Source organism: Ochotona princeps, chromosome 4, assembly GCF_030435755.1.
Source record: "Ochotona princeps isolate mOchPri1 chromosome 4, mOchPri1.hap1, whole genome shotgun sequence".
Taxonomy (NCBI): domain Eukaryota; kingdom Metazoa; phylum Chordata; class Mammalia; order Lagomorpha; family Ochotonidae; genus Ochotona; species Ochotona princeps.
Window position 1 is genome coordinate 44,754,353 of NC_080835.1, and position 17,351 is coordinate 44,771,703.

General features: G+C 52.5%; 1 protein-coding gene across 11 annotated transcripts in view; it reads right to left on the bottom strand.

Moving 5' to 3' along the window:
• Positions 1-17,351, bottom strand: part of MICAL2 (microtubule associated monooxygenase, calponin and LIM domain containing 2) — a 201,182-nt gene that overhangs the window by 173,057 nt on the left and 10,774 nt on the right. For all 11 annotated transcript variants that reach the window (XR_009245314.1, XM_058663375.1, XM_058663370.1 and 8 more), the window contains exon 2: positions 4,303-4,368. The gene's annotated coding sequence lies outside the window, so the exon portion shown is untranslated. The remainder of the gene's footprint in view (positions 1-4,302; positions 4,369-17,351) is intronic.

Below are 17,351 nucleotides of genomic sequence, written 5' to 3' on the forward strand. Positions count from 1 at the left end.
ATGCTGCACACGTGCCCTGGAGTGTTCAGCTCCAGCCTTCTTCCTCCAGGCACAGAGGCTGTGTGAACTGAGGAGCCCAGAAGAACTCAGGGGTCAGGTAACCTATTAGAGACCCTAGATCATGTAGGGCACAGGCACGTTAACTAACCTATATCTACCTTAGTTTTCTGAGGTAATCAACAGCCATGCCCACTTCTCAGGGGGCTGATGGCAGGAACAAACAGTCATATGGATAAACACAGTGCCTACCTATGGCAAAAGCTCAAGTTACTTTCCTTGAGCTCAGCAGGAAGTGTTCAGCCAAATGGAGTCCTATAGAAACAAAAGCAAGTGGCTTCCATTCCAGTTCACAAGCCAACAACACAATGAGAGTATCACTAGCCCCTCCTTGAGCAAGAGACATGCACCCAATGCATGACCCAGGACAAGGCCTGCTCGGCAACAAAGCCCTCAGGACTTTCCTTCAAGGAGTAAACCCACAGGGTGCCCTGCTCCTAAGGGCTTAGCCATCATAGCTTTTATTTCTTTTCTTGAATTAATCTTTTGCCCATATGGCACACACAGAATACCTCTGACTTGGCACTGCTAAGTTGCCAAGTGTAAGGCTAACAGGCTACACATGAGAGAAGACGTTGCAACCTTTGCACATTGCTGCACCCAGGTCTTCATAGGGCCTTGATGCACAGTGAGGTGGGAGTGGTGGAACACCTCAATGCTCAAGTTCAGAGTCAAAGAGACATGAGGAGGCAACGTGACACAAGGGAAAGAGCCAGCCATGGGAGAGCAGGAGCTGGCTTCCCACTCCTGCTGGGTAAGTTTGCTCTGTGGATCTCAGTCACCGGGCCCTAGTCTTTCTACTCAGATAGGAAAGTTGGATTAGATCATCTGTAAGCACACCCCAGCCTTAACACTCTACAGCTATAAATCATGGAGACAAACCCACCTTCCTCTAAACTTCCCCACTTTCATGTAGGCTGGTCTGTCTGACACAGCTCTGAATCCTTCCCCAAGCAGCCTTCCACCAAAGCTATAGGCTTTACTGCTCCAGGAGGTCTGGTCAGCCACGGCCACAGAACCAGGCCAAATCCAGGCATAGGCTTGAGACCACATTCCCTACTGCCCCTACTCCAATCAAACAACTCAACTGAGTACAGGGGCCTTGAGCCACTAAGAACCTGGGTATCCCAACCACTCCCAGTCCCACTTCCCTCTTTACCTACTGACTTCCGCTCCTTAAACATGTGACAGTCTTCCCATGCTGCTTGGCAGGAGACTTGGGCAGTGGCAGGCAGTGTAGGGGTCCCTTGGGGCAAGGCAGGAGTGAGATGGCAGAGCTATAAAGGCCAGGGAAAAAAGCACTGCCAGGAGTGTGCTCCTGCTGCATAAGATAGTGGCTTGAGGAGCCAACAGTGCCGACCACAAGTGGGCACGGGTGTAAGAACCACAGGTCTAGAAGACCTCCTATGGTAGTAGCAGCCCTCCCCACCTCCCTTGGTTTCCTTCCTAAGGAAAACTGAGGGCAGGCCAAATTCTGAGGCCACCCAGGTGAGCTGTCAACAGCTAGTCCAGAACAGGGTTCTCGACATCTCCACATACTGTTTGTGCTACTCTGTCCTGTCGATCTCAAGAGTCTAATGAGGCCAAAGAAACATGACCCAGGAGCAGGCCAGCAGGTGTCCTGATAACTGTCTCCCCAACCCCTAAGCGCCTTCCTCTACAACTTGCCATTCTCCCCAGCCCTGGGCCACAAAACGTTGGGGAGTTGAGCCATCACTGGTCAGGGACAGCGTCCCCCATCACTACGGAATCCTACAGCACTAACATCACCAACATCTATTCTTTAGTCTGGAGAAGGCTGGTAGAGGAGGATACTGAGACAAGGGGAAATAGAATTAAATTAATCCAACAGGAAGCTAACCTGTTTAGGCCAAGAATGTTCTATATGAGCAATTACAATATTCTGTGTAGGTCTGTGACCACATACTACATGAGCTGCCTCAGCCAGGGAACTTTCAAAGATCAGTGCGTGTCAGATCCCCTCAGCACCAGGTGGAGGAAGCTCAAAGTGAAAGATTCAAGGAATTAATTATTTAGTATGCATGACCCAGTTCCCGGAGGTTAGACTGGCCGAGACCTCACCAGTTCCTTATCACAGCAAGAAACCCAACTACTTTGCAGCCACGTGTTCTCTTTGTTGCCTGAGAAGTTCCATTTATGGCAAAGAACAGCAACACACACACACACACACACACACACGCCAAAGTTCACTCATTCAGCAAATATTTATCAGGTTCTACTTATATCCCAGGTCCTCCAGGCATTGGCACATGGCTAAACGTCAGTGATGGAGACAGACAACAGAATGCACAAATGGGAGCCTCTGCCGTTGGTGGGCTGCACTACTTTAGTAGGTTGTGCCCTGTCTGTGGCATGGTTTTCACCTGTGAAATGGGAATAAATTGATCTGCCAGCTCAAAAGATGAAATAGCCTTTCTGAAATGCCAAGTGCAGTGTAAACACAAGGTATAAACACTAATGACATAACCTGGCACACTTTCCCTGCTCTAAAGAAGTATGTAATCTGGTAGTGCTTTGGAAAACAACCCCAGGTACCTATTTGGCAAGCACCATGTCCTCTGTAATTCAGGCAAACTGTACATTCCCAGTTGCCAGTGTGGACAGAGCCAGCAGTCAGTCCCAGTCTCCCAGTCTATAACTATGAAGTTGCCAGAAAGGATGAAGTCAACCTCTAAGATTGGCCAGAACCCACTGGGTTCCAGGTCAAGCCTCAACTGAATGAACAAGCCAGGACAGCTCCAAGGGGGGAATGAGGACAACTGGATGGGTGGTCAGTGGGAAATGAAAAATCTCTGCATGAAAAAGGAGTGAGCTAACCAGCATGTATCACTGCCCACTCAATGTGCATTCCCCAACCTGTAGAGATTCGCTGTTGGTTGCCCAGCCTTCCACCAGTGCATCCTCTTGGGATGTACTCTGCAATCCGGCATTTCTGCAGGGATGGGAACTGCCCCAGCTGCCACAGCCTGGCCAGCTCTGGCCCCACACACTAAGAGTCAGAGCTGATGGAGCAGCTTTTCCTGGGCACACCCAACCCCTTTCAGGCCATTGCTCTGGACTCCCCAGCAGGCCAGCTTCCCATCACCAGACCACCTTCCAGCTGCCCTGAAGCCCCAGCCTCCTGGACTGGGCCTGGTGTTCTTCCCTCAAACTCCTTCAAAGCCTTGCCCGGGTGCACCCCCTGGGGAAGGTCCTGCAGCAGGAGCCACTGGCATTTGTCCCCACATGCCTGCACCTCAGAATGCCCTGGAGGGTCTTCCCCTCTCACCAACGTGGACTGTCCCCATTCTTTAACTGCTGTGTATAGAAGAGAGGTCAGGGGGCGGCATGTGGCATGGAAGCAGTCTTAGCTGAATATCCAGGCCCCTCACTCCAGTTCTCCTTTGGACACCAATTTCTTCTACCTCCTTGAGAAAGTATCTTCAGGACAGACCTCAGTTCCCCCATGTGCTAATGAGAGGTTTGCTTTAAACAGCTGCTCTAATTAGAAAGCTTGGCATTACAGAAACCAGATGCACCTGGGACACCGAAGACAAGCGGCCTGGCTTAGATTCCAGTCTCGATGTCTAAAAAGTAAGCGAGGATGATACAAGTAGTCCTCTCAGGGTGCCATGCTCCCATGAGACCCTGTCTGTGCTGCAGCTCTGAGGACCAAAGGCCTGGACCCAACCTTGGAGTTGAGAGGCCTTGAGACAACAGACAGTAGTTGGCTGCACTCAAAGAGCCCAGGACATGCCTACTGGGAGGGAACTCCCCAGCTCAGGTGAGAAGGTTGGAACATGGCTGCTCACCCACGAGGCTCCTGCAACTGGCAGGTGAGACAGTTATGTGAACAAACGCTACCTCAGCTGGCAGTGCACCTGACACTTCAAGTTCCACATGGGGGTACACAGGGATGGAGTGCTAACTTCTCCTGACTTTGCTCTCAGGGAAGAACAGCAAGTAGGTGTTGGGGAAGGAGGGTACAGAGACCCCACCTGCCCAAACATCACACAGGTGGGCCACATGAATCCTGGGTCCGTTCCTCATCTCCTCTGACAGCATGGGTAGGCAGTGCAACTTTGCAGGCCATCAGCAAGGAGCAGAAGGACCTAAAGGGTATGGTTTCTTCACACGAGTTACATGCCCTTGGGCTTGGAGAAACAGCCCAAGTGCTCCCACACTTTCTGAAACCCCCAAATCAGCCCCCCAAGAGCTACTCAGTGGTGTGACACTGTGACTTACTGGTTCCTCAGTCCTCACATCAGTTGGCATCTTCTCCCAGGGCAAGCCACCCAGGTTGCCATGTTCCTATAAAAACAAAAGCCCAACAGTGAAGGTCAGTTGCATGATCTTGCCTTCCAGCTCCTGTCTCCCTCCCTCCAGAAGGTTGCTCATGATTGTGCACTTGGCCCTGGCATGACACTTTATGCAGCCATGGTAGCACTAGGTGCCACATGGTTTGCATGTGACAAAAGGAATATCAAGAGTGTTTAACCATGTTGTTTGCCATTGTCTGGGCACCCTAAGAGCTTACCCATCTAAACATGAAGACTTTGCTGAGAGAGGGAGATGAATCTGGGGGAAAATGCTGTGCCAACTGCTTTTGTAAAACCCTAGCATGAAGTGCTAGGGTTTTTAAGTTTGCAACAGAAAGTAAGTAAATCAAGCTGGGGTGAAACCTGAGAACAAGGCACCAGTGCAAAAGTGATCAGGTTATCAAATACTAAATAAAGGGGGAAGTAATAAAAGAGAGCCATCTTCGGGGTGGTGTTGTGATGTAGTGGGTAACACCGCAGCCTGAGAGGCTGGCATCCCATATGGGCACTAGTTCATGTCCTGGCTGCTCCACTTCCCAATCAGTTCCCCTTAATGGCCTAAGAAAGCAGCAAAAGATGGTCCAAGTGTTTGGACCCCTGCCACCTGCATAGGAGACCCAGATGACACTCTTGGCTCAGTCCTAGACATTGTGGCCATCTAGGAAATGAACCAGTAGAAGATGTCTCTCTATCTCTCACCTTGACTTTCAAATAAATAAATCTTATTTTGAAAAAGCAGGCCATCTGATCAGGGCTGAGTTTCCTAAACAAACTGCTATGGGGGCTCCAAGGAGTAACCCTTGTTGTTACATCCTTCTGCTTCTGCAGAAGACAGTGCCTGTACAGTCTGCTTGGAAGACAGAAACCAGAGCTACAAAATATGGCTAAGGACATATTCCACATTCAGAAACAGATCTAAACATCTGCACAGTAAACTCGAGAGGGTACAAACTAACACAGATGTCAAGCCTGGGCTCTACAAGAGACAGTTCCCATTCTCGGTGCTTGTGCACGTGCGGACACACAGACACACATACACCCCAGAAGAGGGGACTCACTGTACAGAAGTTCGCCATGAATAGGACAGAACCTGCTGTTAGCTGAGCACTGGCCAGGTGTGGACTCAGTGCCCCTGGGACTCTCCTTCACTGGCTCTGCACATATAGGACATGGAGTTTTGCGGGGAGCACCAACCCTTGCGGGGAGTAGATGATCAGCCCACACCCGAAAGCACAGCAGGAGCAAGCCAGGCCTGGTTGACCAGCACAACCAATCCTTTAAGTTGGGGGAAGGGAAGTATTCTGAATGTCCTGGGGCAGCCAGTGCAGAGGCAGAGGAAACACACCCTGTTTCAGAGGAGCACACACCCTGTGAGCCTGGCAAACTTCAAGGACAGCCACCTGGGCAGAAGCCACAGTCAAGCCCATCAACGTCATCACCAAGCCCACACCCCCTGCCGGGGCTTGTGCCAGTCACAAACAGGCTGGCATGCCTGGGGCGCGTTGTGCAGGCCTGAGCTATAAGCTCTGTGCTGCTGCCCCCAGCCAGCACTCAGAAAGGCTAGAGACCTCAATGTAAATGCCTCCTACTTCTCTAGAGAAGTTTCTAGCAGCAGATGCGGGAACTGTACAGCCCCATACAGAATCCCACTGTGGTATAACTTGACTCCGAGATGCCTCAATCTCAGGCACAGAAGTCCCTTCCCATGCTGGTATACAACTAAGGATACAAAACAGGGAGCTCCCTGATTGATGTTCTGCGTGGGTGGTATTCACGGCAGGATGGAGTTGGGTGCCACCATGAGGGCTGACTGCTGGGCACACTGTGACCTGGCTACTCGAAGGACCCACTCATACCCTCTATCTGTTCACTTCCATAATGCAACTAAGCCAGAGGGCTCCCTAGCAAAAGATTGGTTTCCTCATCATAAAGCTAGCAGCTTGATGACAGAGCAACATTCTCACCAAGGATGCCTCTCAGCTGCCATGCTCCGTAGACCCTGACTTGTATGGACACCCACACAATGACTTGGCTGTGAGAACAGGGAGGGGTTGTCCTGGTCACAGACCTCCTGGGGTGGGGGTGGTCAGCACGCACTGCCTGGGCTAATCCTCTAAGGAACCTGGAGAGGCAAGTTGTCCAGCAGCAGATGGGGACACTGAGGCAGGGCACAATTCCTCACCCAAGGCCCCAGCAGCCCTAACCACAGCAGTCCTGAAACAGCCAGGAGGACTGGCCCAGGGCCACACCCATGCTTGCTACCTGACACAGGCTTTCTTGTGTCAGCTAGGAGAACAACACGGTCTTTCCCCAGGCTTGTGTCATGCCAGTCCCTTGCCAAGAAGCAGGAGGAGGTCCCTGGTCTCTCATGGACATGATGTGAACAGTGCAGGAAAGGGTTTCTGGGAGCCTGTGTGACCTCCTGGACGCCCGGGGATACAATGGAGAGGACCTCAGGGGGGACAGCAGGAGGTTTCCTAGGTGACATCTTCCAATCTTTGCTGCTCTCCAAGAATGGCAGCTGGACAGGGCCTGGCACTCCCTAGGACACTCAGAATACCAGCAAGAGAAGGAATGAATGACTTAGAAGCTTGATGCACAGGAGGCTTGTTCCAGAGCCACCTGATACCAATTAGTGGGAGACGCCCCAAGACCAGCTGGAGCTAGCCTAGCACAACAGCCAGAGGGCAAAGGTCCAAATGCTGGGCCAGGTCTGCTATGCACCCGTCTCAACCCCTAACAGAGGAACACTGGAAGGCAAAGCCACCTGGTGAGGCAGTGAACAGCTGCACTGAGCCAAGCCAAGACCCCACCCCAGCTCTGTGATTTGAATCTAACTAGATGGCCCCGGGTGTGTCAGGAACTGGAGACAATGCTACTTCCTACTCCACAGGGCTGTTGCAGATGAACTGCGATAATGCCGCAGGGAACTCTGCTCCTAGTCCATGTACACAGAGTGCCAAGGGGATGCCGGTTTGCCTCCAGTTGTGTTGGAGTGGGTGAGGAGAGAGCAGATCTGGAGCCCCGCACTTGGGTTCCAACCAGGCTCCCCTCCCAAGCAGCTATGTGACCTTGTGCAAATTGCTTAACTTCTCCGGGCCTTGGTTTCCTGGTAGAGAAACAGGGTTGATGGTCAATATTAAAGAACTTACACAAACCAAGAGCTAAGAAATGTCTGGCACACACGAAGCATTTCACAGAAGCGGAGTTTGGTGTATCCCAGCAGCCCTCTCCCTTTCTCGTGAGGACACCTTCCCCTTCATGGAGGCAAAGGGTACATAGGTGCTCCACGCTAGGCCAAGTTCTGGTCTGAGAAGTCCTGGGGAAGGCCTGGTCCTCTTGGGGTCAGGTGGACAACTTGGCAGGGAAAGGGGGAAGCTCAGGGTGGTGGTATAGGGGGACGGAGTAAACAGAGTCAGCTGGGAACTCCTTGCCACTGTGAGAACCCTGCAGGTCACTCATGCTGTTTGTGGCACTGGATTCCTCAGGGCCTCTTCTAAGCCTTAAAGCTTCCCCCAGCGGTTTCCCAACATCCCCATTTTCAAACAGACTCAAACTCTGTCCCTGAAATCCAGAGTCCCGACTAACAGAAGCACTCAACACATGCCTGCTTTCCAGCCACCCAATCCTGACACTCACTCTCCCCGAGGCCCAGGCAATAAGGGAGAAGTAGACACGCTTGGTTCGATGCCGCAGCCAGTTCCCTGGACCCCAGGTCCTTCCCAGGAGAAGGGAAGATGCTGAAGGCCTGAAAGCAGAACAGTACAGCCTGGTGCAGTGGTCCTTGGCTAGAATCCAGGGTCCCCTGCTCCAGGCCATCAGGAAAGAGGAAAAAGAGAATGAGGGAAGCTAGGATGATGTTCACTGACTTCAGAGTCATACTGAAAAAAAGAACAAAACAAAACCAGACTTTGTGAAGGAGCTAGTAAGTGAAAAGAGGGAGAGGAATGCCTTGCCTGAGCCCTTACACATGCCACGTGCTGTGGGGCAGACTGTTTCATCTGTGTGATCTTTCCCACATTCTGGCATGGTCCTGGGAGCCAGGTGATTATTCAACCCATTTGCCAGGTGAAGAAACTGAAGCTTACACAGATTCATCACTGACTCGCCCTGGCTACCCCACTGGTGCCTCCTGCCTGTTTTATCTGATGAGCTGGCCCCTCAGCACAAGGTCTCCTCCCCACACCTGTCCCTCACACCTGTGCTTCCACCCACTACAGACTAATGTCTTGCCGCTCCCCCATTCCCAACAGGGCTGCCCAGAGGCACAGACAGCTTGAAACAGCATTTCCACCCCCTATGTGCATCCAGAGGGCCAGTTCCCTTCTGCACTCCGAAAACTGCCTGCCAGTGGGATGCATTTATCTGCATTTGTCAATACAGCTTAGCCAGAATGTGCCCAAGGGAATTCCATGGGAAGTTCTTGGTTTTGTTGCTTGCTTGTTTTTATTTTTGTTGTTGTTGTTGTTGTTTCTCAGTAACTTGTCCCAAGAGAGTCTGATTTTACAGGTAAGACTCCAGGGCCCCACATGTAGCACTGGACTCAATGTTATCCTCCCTGCATCTTATCTGCTGGCCCAGCCAAACCTGAGCATCCCTCCACCTTCTAGTAGCAATCGCTTCCTCTAGGGAAAATAGCCCCATAGTCAGCCCTGGGAATTAACCAGCCAGAACATGAAAGAAAGAGAGGTCCCTGGCCTGGTAACCAAGCTAAGAGCCCCAGCACACTGACCATGCCCCAGATCAACATTCAAAGTTACATACGCAGCCACCTTCCCCTACAGGACTCCAGAATCCCAATGCTGAGCACACGGCTGAAGAGTGAGCACCACACAGATGCAAACCCAGGTGGGCACATGCAAGGTGACATGGCCAGGGTCAGAGGCAGCCTAAGCTGCCAGCAGGGTCTGCTATAGAACTCAACCAGAAACCAAACTAGAATGAAGTGAGTAAGGGCCCGGCGGCATGGCCTAGCGGCTAAAGTCCTCGCCTTGAAAGCCCCGGGATCCCATATGGGCGCCGGTTCTAATCCCGGCAGCTCCACTTCCCATCCAGCTCCCTGCCTGTGGCCTGGGAAAGCAGTGGAGGACGGCCCAAAGCCTTGGGACCCTGCACCCGTGTGGGAGACCTGGAAGAAGTTCTTGGTCCCGGCATCGGATTGGCGTGTACCGGCCCGTTGCGGCTCACTTGGGGAGTGAAACATCGGATGGAAGATCTTCCTCTCTGTCTCTCCTCCTCTCTGTATATCCGGCTTTCCAATAATAATAAAATCTTAAAAAAAAAAAAATGGAGTAAAAGGAGCGGCTCCTTGATGGCCTGTGCACAGGGGTACAAGGGAGGTTAGCAGTCCTCTGAGTCCTCAGAAACTGCCAGCTGGCTATCAGTGGCTGTGGACAATGGCTATCCCCCGTACCACCCTGGGGAATATCCAGGCAGGTATCTCCCCTACAGCCACTCAGAAAGTAGAAAGGAACTGGCCCACTTCCTTCAGAGATGGCGTGGGTTTGCTGGCACTGGCACTGCAATGGGGCAGAGCCCATGGGCAACAGAACCAACCCCCACATGGACAAAGGGGTGGCACACTCTGGGGCTTCCATGTCCTGCCCCTTCCTCCTCCACCTGCTTTCCTTTATCACAACCAGGAGGGGTATTCTGTGAGCATTAGCTGGGTGCCCCAGCTGGTACTGAGAGGAATGCCCAAGAACCATGGGCCCTGGGGGACCGGGACTCAGGAAGCAGAGGAACCTACAGGACAGGAGAGCCCCAGCTTGGCTGCCCACCTAGCACAGGATGTGGAGCCCGTCCTTCTAGCTCGGAGACTCACATGTTGCTAGGCTGGAGGCAAAGGGGAAGAAGGCACAGCCGGCAGACTACATGCTGGTGTCTGTTACCACTCGCAGTAAGCCTGCAGCTATGAGCAAAGTGCTTTGTGTTGCTGATAAACAACTTCCGGGTAAGAAAAGTGAGCCTCATAAAAGCCAAGGCCCCTACCCAGGGTCACACCACATAGAAGAAGCAGAACTGGAATGCATACCCCAGCCAGGTGGATTCCAAGGACTGGCCTCTGCTCCACCGCCTGGGACTTGGCAGGTGCTCTGAGCTCACATGGCCTTGCCCTCAGGAAGCAGAGATGGTGAGAAGGCTCCAGAGGCTGGAGGCAGGAGGCACATGTCCAAGAGACTCAAGGAAGTCCATAGGGGTCAAACTGGATCATACTGCAGACAGCTGGGGGCAGGGGTGATCCTGGGCCTTTGATGAGAAAGGCAGTGGAGACAGGCCAGCCAGGAGGCAGGGAGAAAGGGAACTGGCTTGCTTGGAGGATGGGCAGCCTAAGACATTACCTGGGATCCTGCTTGCTAGACACTCTCCTGTGTCTGCTCCTGCAGTCACACATCAATCACAGAGGCATCAGGAAGTACAAATGTTAAGGCCAGTAACTTCTCTCCCCAACCCCCATGGCACCATGGGCTTGATGCACCTGCTTCTCCGCAAAATTCCCAGGCAAGTGGGGCTTCTCCAGCCCCTATCCATGTCTGTCTCAGTGCCTTCAACACAGGAGCCCCTCTTCGTTCTACATACACCTCCATGGCCTGTACCTCAACACCTCATCCCAGATCCCAGACCCCAGATCCACGCAGCAGGGCAAACGTGACCATCAGCTCAGCTTGTAGCTTGGCGTGTCCAGTTTGGAAGCAGCTGATCTGTAGGAGACAGGTGACAGAAAGTAAAAGTGCACAAAGGTCTGCTGGTTACATGGCTTCTCCCAAAACCTCTTCAGCAAAATGGCTAAAGGTGCAAATGTATAGACAGCTTGGGGAATGGAGACCAAGGCTTCCTGGGATGGGCAGGGGCACCTGCTACCTTCCCTTCCACCTGCGAGTCCCTGGGCAGATTCCTTAACATGCCTGGCAGCCTCTGAAATGCCCCGAGACATGGTCTGTAAGCCTGGGAAGTGGGCTGACTGGGTCCGACATCCACTCCTGCAGGCAAATCTCATTTGATGCCTTCTAGTTGGTACAAGGTCTGAGTTTGCAGAGATGTCAAAAACAAATGCTGAGTAAGATCCGGTCCCAGGCCAGTGAAGGGGAGAAACAGTTACATCTGCTGTATCAGGAAAACAGGTGTCATAACAGCAATCCTGCAGAGAAGGTAGGATGGCTTATTCTGACCGCAGAGGAAGGCATCATGGTAGCACAGTTCTATCACAGTCACTGGCACCAGAATGCTTCCTGGCACAAACCACACACCAGGCACGATTCTAAGTGTTTGTAAGTCTGTTCTCATAAGGACCCTAGGAAGTAGGTTTCCAGATGACAAAACTGAGACATGAAGAAGCTGACTCCAGCTTTGGCCTTCCCTGGCTAGCCAGTGGTGACGCCTGACTTTGACTCCATCAGATTCTGTGTCTGCTGCACAGTGAGGAATAGGCTGGATCTCAGACAAACTCCCTGTGGGACTGAAAGGCTCTGATAAGGCCTGTAAGGCTGACTCAGTGAAAGCAGGTGTTGACTCACCCACAGGCAGCTTCTAACCCCTGGTCCAGCCCTGGCATACATACACACACACCCCTGCCCTTAGAAGTTGTGCCTTCTTCTCCAGTCTCCCCGAGGCTCCCAGATCAAAGGAGACTGATGTGAACACCTGAGTTCAATGTCCACACTTGTACAACTGATCATATATGGGATAACCCCAGCTCTGCCACCCGCTGGCCACATGATCGTCACAAGGCTCAGCATTCTCTGAGCCATGACTTCCTCACCTATCAGTGTAGGACATGTGTAACACCTTCCACCTTGGGCTGCTGGGGAGAGACGCAGTAGAATGGCGTGTGTGTCGCAGGCTGGGTAGTCCCAGTTGAACGGAACAACTTGTCAGAAGCGCTTTATCATGATAGTATTAGGGGGAACAGCAGTCATCTACCACTGGTCCGTGACCAGTATGACCTCGTTGATCCTTAAAAAGCATCATTACTTTCTCCATTTGACTTATTTATGGAACAAGAAAGGATGTGCCCCCACACACACACACATTTGCATGACTGAGGGTCAAGGCAGTTGGTATTCACTGGGTACTTACCGGGACCCTGGGCCCCAGCCTCCCTTCCCTGTCCTGAACTCACACACATTCACTTGGCCCCCTTTCCGCCCCTCTCCTTTGCATCTGTCCTGAACTCACCTGCCCAGCTTCCTGTCCTGCCCACACCCTTTCTGATTGCTCTGAGCCTTCACACCCACTCCGATGCTCTCTTCCTTCTCCCACGTATCCATCTGCACTTCACCCACCCCTCAAAGTCCACATGAAATGCCTCCTCCTTCCTGGCCTTTCCCGGCCCACACAGGACACTCCCCACACCCAGCACAGTCTCTTGCAGTCATATGGATGTTAGTCACAAACCTGATTGCCCTCCTATGACTATCAACAGAACTGGTACCAAGACACCCTCTGCTTAATGTTTTCGCCCAAGTACAACTGTGTCTTCTCTTCCCAAATGCAGTTTGTTTTCTTTGAGGAGAAGCTGAACCGTATCCATCTGTCATTCCCATAACACAGGGTCTTGGACTCAGAGTAGGTAGTCAATCAACGCTTCTTGGTTAACCTCCCCTAGATTAAACAAGACATTTTCTCAATCAGGTCACTTCCTCGGTTATAGGTACCTGGCCTGGCCTCTGGCACCACCTGCATCTTTTCCTTACAGACTACTCTGCACCCAGATTGTGGCAAACTCACTGAGGGCCCACAGCTCCCTCCACTGCTTGCACCACACAGACCAGAGGATTTGTGAAGCCCCACAGGTGTGGAAAAGGCAGGCACAGTTCTCCTGGACAAGCCCAGGCATTCTCAGGACTCCACGGTCCTCAGTTACCAGGGCTTCCTGGCCGAGTCATTGCCAGGATGCGTTTTAGGTGTTCTCAGCAGAACACCAACACCGGAGGTTCAGGGGCACCTGCTGAACACCAGTTCCCTGTTTAACTGAGATCACAACCAACAGCGATCAAATCTCAAGCAACTTCTGGTCTTGGGACAGACCAGGGCCGGGAAGGAGGAAGGAGGTGCTGTTTCCTGCAGCAGCTGCCAGCACAAGCTGGCCCTCAGGGGTTGCCCCCAACACCCACACTTCCCGCCTTGCTCCCTTCTGTAAGTTGAGTGTGCTGGGAGCAGCCTGCCTTACACTTGAGGCCTGAGTAGAAAGTCACAGAGCCCTTTATTCAGGCAAGTGAGTCATTCCACGTGGCCTCCCTCACCAGTGGTAAATCAACCAATTAGGACCCCTAGATTACCTATGGTGAAAAAAGAAAGAAAAAACAACCTGGATCAGAAAATATACTCACTGGGTTCCCAAATCAAAAACACGGAAGTACACAGAAGTTTCCCACCTATTCCTGGCTCTGCCTACCTAGTACACTCCACGCTACAGCAGGTAGCTGCTGCTATTGTCGCTGGGTGTCATTCTAGACAGAAAAAGGCACATACCCATGCAAGCATGCACCTTTGCTGCTGTGAGGGATGGCCGACTCCACACACAGCTGAGCCTGGCTTTTGTCTTCTAAAGGAATGGACTTGGAAAAGACAGGGAGACAGGGGTGCTCTACACAGCAGGCAGAGGCGGTCATTGCCCAGAGCCACTTGGGTGGGAACCAGGGTCCAGCCACATGGGAATGGACCTCACCACCGGGCCTACCCCAGCTGTAGTTTCCTGTGCCAGGGTGGAACAGGACAGCCCCATGGTCCCTGATAGCGCTAGGAGCCTGGGGACTGCGGCTCTGTCTGCAACACGGACCTCATTCTCTACTTCCCACGATGGCAGTGGGATGGGTGAGTGACCAGGAGGACACAGGAAATGAAGGAGGAAAAGCAGTCCTTTCCTGTGAAGGTTATAGGACCCAGAGGGGGAAGTTAGGACCTGAGACTAAGAAAGCAGACATCAGATCATTGAGAAGAGCAGGGCTCCAGACCTGAGGCTGTGAAAGCAGAGAGGACTCGGGGTCAGAAGCGCAATCCCAGCTGCAGGCCAGCAGAAAGGGGTAAGCAGAAGGAGAGGCGTGAATCAGGCAGAAGAGCAGCACAGTCTGCCAGGAAGTAGGAGCTCATTTTTTTTTTCAATGAAAGCCGTTTAGTTAAACTTCTGTGATTATTGCTGCCTGGTTGAAACCCTGGCACGAGGAATGCCGTTACTTAGTGTGATCCCCGTGGGTGGTCCCAGAACCCCTCAAAGCTGTCTTGGAGCCCCCTCCTGCCATACCTGATGGTGACAGGTGTGTCAGACCTGGCTGGCTTCAAGGGCAGAGCAGAAACAGGGAAAGAACCCAAGCAAAGGGTAGCTGGAACCAGAGCTCACCATGGAAGCCCCTGAAGGCTCTGGGGTGCCCTCACCCTGACGAGGGTTCCCTCCTAGTGGTTCAGTAGGACCCTGAAGGAACTCAACAGCACAGGGCTGCCTTGAAGGCAGTGAGCTTCCATGTCCAACGGCATGAGAGTTCTGAATCAGGTGGGAACAGAACAGAAGGTTCTGCCTTGCCGCTTAAACAAGCACACGTGTTCCAGGGAGTGGCTGATCAAAGGCTGCGGTTGGAGGGTTCGTGGTGTAAGGTAGCTGCTGGGAAAGCTGATAGCATCCTAGGCTGCACTAGAAGGGGTAGAATGTCCTGAACTGAGCAGGTGACAGCTTCCTTCCTGTGCCATGGTCATCCTGCGAGTTCAGTCTACCATCTGGGCACTGGGCACCACCTTTCCTGTGGAAAAAGGGGCAAACTGGGGTGCGTTCACAGGAGAACCAGGGGACAGCTAACCTCCAGAGAAGACAGTACCACATTTCATGGAGTAGAAGGCCTGAGAATGATACCCTATTTCACTGAGTAGAACATACTTGTTTGTTTCCAATAATAAAGTGTGTGAAAGCAAGTACACGTCTTGAGAGCCCCCATCACCTAACCCATCTCTCTTAGGATGCGGCTGCCCACAGTGGTCAGTATGGAAAGCCAGCTGTTAGTCCTGGTGGCATGTGTGGACCACTGCAGCCTTCACATCTCAGGAGCCAAAACATACAAGGACTGCATGAGGAACAAGTTCTGGTTACCAACAACAATATAGTCTTCATGGATGCCTTCCGGTAAACTCAAGAGAGAACACCAAAGTTTACAGAATGAGTGTCAGCAGCTGGGGAAAAACCAGTCCAGACACCATGGAGATAAAAACCCACCTCACCCTTCTGCCCAGCAGATAGTGGGAGGCCAGAGAAAGCACCTCCACCACTGCCTGGGTCAGAGAATGGTTCTGCAGGAGCCGAAGTTGTGTCAACCCACTAGCCAGTTCTTTTTCTTATACACGAAGGTGATAAGGCATCAAAATGTGATTAAAGTCCCAAAGCTGCGAGGAAACATACAGTGCATATTAGCTGATAACACAGCACAGTTAGAGTCCTACAGTGCCCGTTGTTTCGTGTAGGTTTATAAAATCATGGCACATCTTAGCACTGATGGCGTCCCAGATTTGATGAAAATGCATGTGCGCACGCACATACGCACGCTACCTGTGGGCTGTCGTGTGGTAGTCTCCATGGCTGCCAGGAGAAGGACTGCAATCACAATACAAAAGCTGTGGAGTGCTACGGAGGCAAGTCCCCACACTGAAGATCTGAGGTTGACTCAAAGGCTCAGCCAGGTCCGCAAGGCCAAGGCGAGGAGACCTCCTCATGGAGACAGACATCCCATCATGCCTCACTGCACACACAGGTGCCTTGGCTGAGCCCTTCCCTTAAACAGCCGCTCCTTCCAAATGACAGGGATAAGGCCTAGAGGAGCACAGCCTTCAGTGATGCTCTGAGACACCTAGGCACTGATCAGGACAGGCTCGGGGAGGACGAGGTCCCCTTGTCGCAGTGTGCCCCTTGCCCTCAGGCTCCTACAGCTACCCTGTAGATAGGCAGGATCATCACTAGTCTACAGAAGGCAAAGTGAGGCTCCGAGAAGAATGAGGCTTGCCCCAAGGGCTGATGGCGACTATACACCCTTCGGCTGCCTGGGAAAGCACACTCCACCTAGAGGGCTCTTCAAAAGTCCTGACCACAGAATGGATGCACCGATCAGACACTACTCTAGCCATGAAGGCATCCACATGTGTTGGATCTGCAGTCCTGACTAGGGAGAAAAGCAGGGAAGCCAAATGGTGCTAAACTCCTTTCATTTGCTGCCTGCAGGAGCAATCTGTCCCGTCACATAAGCAAGGGTGTCTCTGAGACATATACAGCAGAGAACAGGTGCAGCAGCAGTTCTGCTCAAAGGTCAAAGCCATCAACAGGCTGGGTTGCCCAGCCTCCCACCTATGGATTAACCCTGGAGCAGGCAGAAGCTGGGCTCAGCCTTTATCTCCAACAGCCAGGAGTTCCCGAAGGCTGGGGAGTGGCTAGCATGCTTAGCTGCCCAAAGCCATCCAGGCCAGCCCAGACAAAGCATGCACTGGAAACCCTGGAAGGACTGCCTGCAGGGGAGTGTCAAGGCCACAAGATGGGAATCTCCACATCACTGCTGATGCTTGCTCTTCTAGTGGCTCAGGGAGCACCTGCCGCCCACAGAGGCTATTCCTTCACAGGCTGTTCCTTTGAAGGAGGATCACCTGACTTCCTGTCCCACACCAGCTTAACTACCAGGGAATCCCGTCCCTGCTTCCCCAGTGGCCACTCCTGGAGGGGCCCAGCATCCCCAGTGTTCCTAGCCATGCCCCTTGAGGAAGAGTATAACATGTACAGAACGCTTAGCCTGGATCAGGATGGTGAAGGTGGCATGGTTACTATTTTCCACACCAAGGGATAGCCACCAGAGCCCAGACAGGCACATACAGCAGTGATAGGAGCTGCGGAGGGTGACAGATGGCCCCTACTCTGAGTCCCGGGATTCCCAGCTTGGGCTGATCTCTTTAGACACTGTGGCAGAGGGTGGGAGTGGTGGGGTGGGGAAGGAGTAAGGGCTGTGCACCTGAATC